Genomic DNA, 6,000 nt, shown 5'->3' with positions numbered 1-6,000 from the left:
GTGTCACTCACATTCAAGGTGGGTCAAGTTAAATTCCCCTGGAAACACCCTCACAGACACACACAGAGGTCTGTCTTCCAGATGCTTCTAAATCCACCAGATTTAGATAAAGACTAACCATGAAACTATTAACCTATGCAGTATCTGTTAAAAACAAGTCTGAGCCTTGGCTGATACCACACCCAAATGAAACTCTTAATGACTTTGTCACATAGGATTTGATGTGTTCTGGGCCACCTAGCAGGCAAATTGATGGCATGTAGGTCAGTTTTTCATTGCTGTGACAAGCATCTGAAACTATGAAAAGGAGGAAGGCTTTATTTTACATCCATTTCCAGATGGCCATGATCAACAGCATCCACCACCAATCATCATCATCATCATCATCACCATCATCATCCATCATCATCACCATCACCACCACCACCACCACCACCACCACCACCACCACCACCACCACCACCACCACCACCACCACCACCACCACCACCATTACATCATCATCACCATCATTATCATCATCACCATCATCATCCATCATCACCACCACCACCTCTATAATCTTCACCATCGTCATTAGTGTCATCCCTTCCTCCTCTTCTTCCTGTCCATTCTTTGTCATCCAATGAACTACCTAGTAGAGTGTTTTCTACCATTTCTCAGAGATTCCTGTGGGATTAAGCTCAAGACGCTGTAGTGGGAATAGGCTTGTTGTGTCTCTTCTATAACAACCTCTTGGGTGTGTGGGGTGGGGGCATATCCAGTGAAGCACTTTTCTAGTATATAGAAACTCCTGGGTTCCATCCCCAATGCCTCCAGGAAAAAAGTTCTGTGTCATACCTTCCTTTCCCCATATCGCTCCCCCATTCTTCCCAAATAAACAGCTTACGCTTGAACAGTCATCTTGGGATGTGCTTCTGGGGACAAGCAAAACACAGAGTTCTCCTGAGACCACTGTGGGACTGAGTTAATCAGAGGGAAGTAGGCATATGGAGAGCGGGTAGCTAATCTTGAGTGTCCTTGGCCTCGGAAAGTCACAGAGTTCTTTTCTTCGGGGAATGGATTGTCCAAGCATTGTTGAGATTGATGGGGCCGCAAGTATAGGATTGGGGATCTTTCCTTATGCAATCTTTGGCCCGTTTTCCTGGTGAATTTGTCATGTCCTGGTCTTGGCTCTCCGGCACAGGAGATCTGGTCTTACTGATTCTGTATCCAGGGCATCTCCCGAGGTGCTTGTTAAATGCTAAGTGGAAGAGTTTACCTCCTGTAGCATCTCTGGCCTCACCTTGGTGCCCAGAGACACGAGGAGGACTGACCCATTTTGCCCTGCAACTTGCGCTGCTCGTTTGGTCTTTCTGGCTTTCCTATCACTCCTCACCTCTCAAATGACCAGCGCCATGACAAATCTGTGTTACTGTCATAGGATGAAGGATGGTAATATACTCAGCTGTCGTATTACCAAACTCTTGCTTTCAGCTCTGAATGTCATACCCCAATGTCACAGCAGTCACCATCAAAATGAACACAAGGTGCCCACCTTAGACCCTTGCCCTCCACATCCTCCTCGTCATCATTATTAAACCATCATGAGGAGGAGGTGGTTTGATGTGATAATGATGAAGATGTTGACAGCAATGAAGATGATGGTGATGATGGTGATGATAGTGATGATGGTGGTGATAACAATAACGATGGTGGTGATGCTGCTTGTTATAGTGATGATAATGATGTGATGTGGTGGTGAGATGGATGGTCATAACGTTGCTGATGCTAATGGTGATAATAGCAGCTGAGCAATGAAAAATGTGATGGGTGGGAGACCTCAGTGCAGCTGATACCCTAGAGGGAGTTGTCCTTCCTGAAGGACTGAATCTGTGTCATCTTTCTGACAACTGTACCAAATGATGCCCTCCCCAGTTCTCCTTTCCACTGAAAGCCTCAGGTTACATTTGTCCATTGGAAGATCTGTCCCCAACTCAGTGAACTGCACAAGGACAAACCCTCTGTGGTCACTGCCTCTCTCAGCTCCAACCCTAGGAGGCAGCAGCTCACCAAGGCCAATGAAAGCCCAAGATGCAGACTGGTGTAAGGGAGCCACCTCCCTCGGCAGAAAGCAAAACACACACCAGCAGAGAGCAGTCTGGAAGATAGGAGAAAGCCCTCTAGACTGGCAATCCTCCAAGACAACATTGCCCATGAGAATGTTGTTTTAGGCAGAGCTGGATATCTGTGGCCTGGCAGGAGATTCTCCAGGCCCATGAGCTCCTGCTACAAATTTGTTTGTCAAACCCAGAAAAGAAAAATTAAAGTGGAGGTGCTGAGCTAAGACATGCACACCGAAGCTCACCACTTGCTTCTGTGAATTGTGAATCTCTTACTTACAAAAGATGATTAATTATGCCCAGCCATGGGGGGAAGAGAAAGAGTTACTGCTGCAGCAGGTAGGAGCTGCAAGACTTGGGAAGCCTCCAGCAGGGGATGAACCGTTGCTGGGGGAGGGGGCATATTTAACACACACAGTGGCAGGGGCAGTCCTGAGCTGCTGGGACGGTCAATGGTGATTCTTCATGCCTCTTCAGCTCCAGTTACTACAATGGTTTTCTGCTCAGTGCTGCTAGATGGATGTGATTCCTTCAGCCATCACCTCCCACTTTGGGGGGAAAGGAAGAAAAAAACAGAAGTATGAAAGGCTCTCCCCTAGGAGTCTGTTTGGGGGGGAGTTGATCTCTCTAGTTGCTCTCTCCAATGACTTGCATTTGGATTTCATCGGGTTGAACAGTATCAAATGTCGATTACTAGTCTCAGGCGACTCTGGGCAGGCTGTAGTCTCAGTGGGTGTGTGTCATTCTGTACAGATCCATACTCGGTGGAAGGGAAACACCAGGTGGACCAAGGAGCAGCAGTGTCCCTTTGTGGTGGGTGTGAGATATCAAATGCTTTAAACATCGTTAGGATCACCACATCCCTTCCCACATCTCTGATCCACTCACATGGTATGGCATGTCACCTTCCAGTAATGGAAGCATCCCCAGGCAAGCTCAGACAGCTTCAACTGCTCACCCATATTAAAGAGTTGAAATATTATGCTATTTTATCCAACGCCTCTTCCTTTTGAATGTCTATTTCCCCAGAATCAGATTTAAATCAAACAACATATTTCTGCCACCCTCTGTGTGTCACACATTATTCCTGAGCCGAGATAATGCCCAGGAGGGATAAGAGAGAAATAGCAGATACCAAAGGCTCTTCAGGTATGCGGGCAGTGGCTGGAGAGAGTCGATGGAATCCATGAGGGTTAGCCTCAGAAGAGGCATCCTTCTCATGCAAAAACCAAGAAAGCAGGGTGACTTCATTCTCCCACATAGTTGCCTCTTTCTCACACACACAAAATGTACACAAGGGAGGAGAGAGAGGAGGAACATCAAGACAAGAGCAGCAGCTCTGTGCCCTGTGTCGATATGCATGACTTACCTGCAGCTGGTGACCTTGGCTCCTATAAAGTTCAGGAGCTATGATGGGCAGGGCCCAGGAGCCAGGTGTTAGAAACAGGATCAGCCATCAGAACCCTGAGGATAAACTGTGAGTTCTGAGTGGACGTCAGGCATGGTTCAGGAATCTTTCCTGGGGAGGGGGGTGATGGTATGCATAGGAGCATGTGCACCTATGTGTAGAAGCCAGACACGGGCACCATCGTTTGAGATGGGGCCTCTTGATGGATGTAGATGATTTAGCTAAACTGGCTGGCTAGTGAGCTCCCAGGATCCACCTGCCTCTGCTGTCCCCGGGGCTGAGGTTACAGGTGTGCACCATGTCCATTGTTTGTGGGAGTGATGGGTACCTGAACTCAGGTCTTCACAGCCAGCACTGTACCTGCAAAGCCCTCTCCCGAGACTCCCAGCCATCTTTCTTACACATTGCTCACGTGGGAACTGTATCATTATGGGCTCTCGGCTTTCTCTCTGAAGAGACTCCACCCTGCTTCCTTCATGCTTCCTCTCAGAGCCCTCTGTGAGCTCCCCTCTGACCCTTCAGAGGCTCACAGCAGGATCTGGGAGCCAGATGGAGCAGCCTGATTTCGTGTTATTTATGGTCCTAATTTCTTGCAAACAAGGAAAGAAAATGCCAAGTCCTCACCTGGGAAAGTGGTTTGGAAGCTGAGAACTCTGAACTCCCTGGTCCAGAACTGGTTTTAGTGTCCACTGCGGGGATCTGGGAAGCCTACATCCAGCCATCTAGAGGCAAGCCAGACCTATGCCGAATTGTGAGGTCAAGGAATGCACAGGTGACCCAGCCTGGCTCGTATCAAAAGGTGAACCTGAACCAGCTTCACAAATCTGCTCCCTGCCCCTAACCCAAAGCTCCAGACTATGACAGCAGAAGAGGAGACACTGAGGCTGAGAGGGGATGTCCTATACACATACCCAAATCCTTGTGCCCATGGAGGTCACTCCCATCCCATGCTCAGAGCAAACCCAGGAGGGAACCTGGGGCTGGACAGCCACAGTCTGACGGGACTCACCAGCACACGTCTGTCATTTCTCTCCAGTGTCTCTCTGCAATTGTCTGGCTCAGTCCAGAAAGACCCTCTAACCCAGGGATGGCTGCAAACCCTGTGGTTTGGAGTTCAGCACACAGTACTTTGCTTTCTGATGGCTCTCCATACCCCTTGATGGCTAGGGCGGTTTAAATGAGAAATTTCCCTCCATAGGCTCCTAAGTGTGAACACCTGTTTCCCACCTGGTGGTGCTGTTTCAGGATGATACAGAACCTTTAGGAGGTGGAGACTTGCTGTAGGAAGTACATCACTGGAGGGTGGGCATTGAGGTTTTATAACCTGGTCAACTTCCTGTTCTCTCTCCCACTCACCCCTCGTCCTTCCCCTCCTCTGTCCCTCCCCTATTTCTCCCCTCCCCCTCCTCCTCCTCCTCCTCCTCTCTCTTTCTCTTTCTCTGCTTCCTGTGTATGAATGAGATGTGATCTCTCTGCAGCATGACTGCCAGGTCAGCTTCACATTCCAGCTGCTAAGTCTCCCCGACTGTGTCCCCTCTCGAGCTGTGAGCCAAAGAAAACCCTTTCTTCTCTAACTAGCTTCTCTGTCATGTTATTTTATCACAGCAACAAAAAATTCACTAACACGACAACCCCCTCCATTATACACAGAGAAGTCAGGCTGCAGATTTGAGCAACCGGGGAGCCTGCCCAGCTCTGTGCAGGACACAGTTACCAAGACTCAGGAACCACACCAGCAAACTCGAGCTACAGCTGCGGTACAGGGTGCAGCTCCCCAGGATGGCTGCCTCCACAAGTGCACAGCAAGCCCGCCCTGAACTCCAGTTCAAATCTAACTTCTGCCATCCACTAACTGACTTCACAGATGTCACTGGACCACAGTGACCCATCCCATCTGGTTTCTGCGTGGAATGATGGAGGCACACAGAGGAGGCCTGACATGACGTGCTGTGCGACACCGGTGGTGGATGCTGTGTGGTGGTCGGGTCGTCAACAGTGGAGTGCAGCAGTGGCCTGAGATGTTCTTGACTCCCTACAAACCTGCCCCTGTCCTGGCGCTGCTGCACTGTGGATTTCCACCAGTCAAAGCAGCTTTGACTCTGGTCAAAAGCACACAAGGACCATGGTCTCTGGGCTAGACTGGTGCTCCTGCCTTCTTGCTGATGTCTTCTTATCATTGTCACCTGATCTCCCATGGACCTTTTCTGTCCCACTGTTCCCTCCCAGGGGATTCATAAAGAGAGGGTTCTGGAGTGACTCGTAATGAACGCTGCCAGTGTTTGGCTGGGTCTTAATCTGTTGAAGACTCAGGGTTTTCCTTCCTCACGGGTCATATAAAAAGATGGCTGAGCAGCCAGAGGAAGCAAGCCAGTCAGCAGCGTCTCTCTTTCATTTCCGGTTCAGTTCTGGCCTTGGCTTCCCTCCATGGTGGACGAGAAGATGAAATAAACCCTTTTCTCCCCAAATTGACTTGGGTCATAGTGGTCACCA

The sequence above is a fragment of the Peromyscus californicus genome, unplaced genomic scaffold (assembly GCF_007827085.1).
Source record: "Peromyscus californicus insignis strain IS unplaced genomic scaffold, ASM782708v3 Scaffold_5__1_contigs__length_169319896, whole genome shotgun sequence".
Lineage (NCBI taxonomy): Eukaryota > Metazoa > Chordata > Mammalia > Rodentia > Cricetidae > Peromyscus > Peromyscus californicus.
This window is presented reverse-complemented; position numbering follows the sequence as displayed.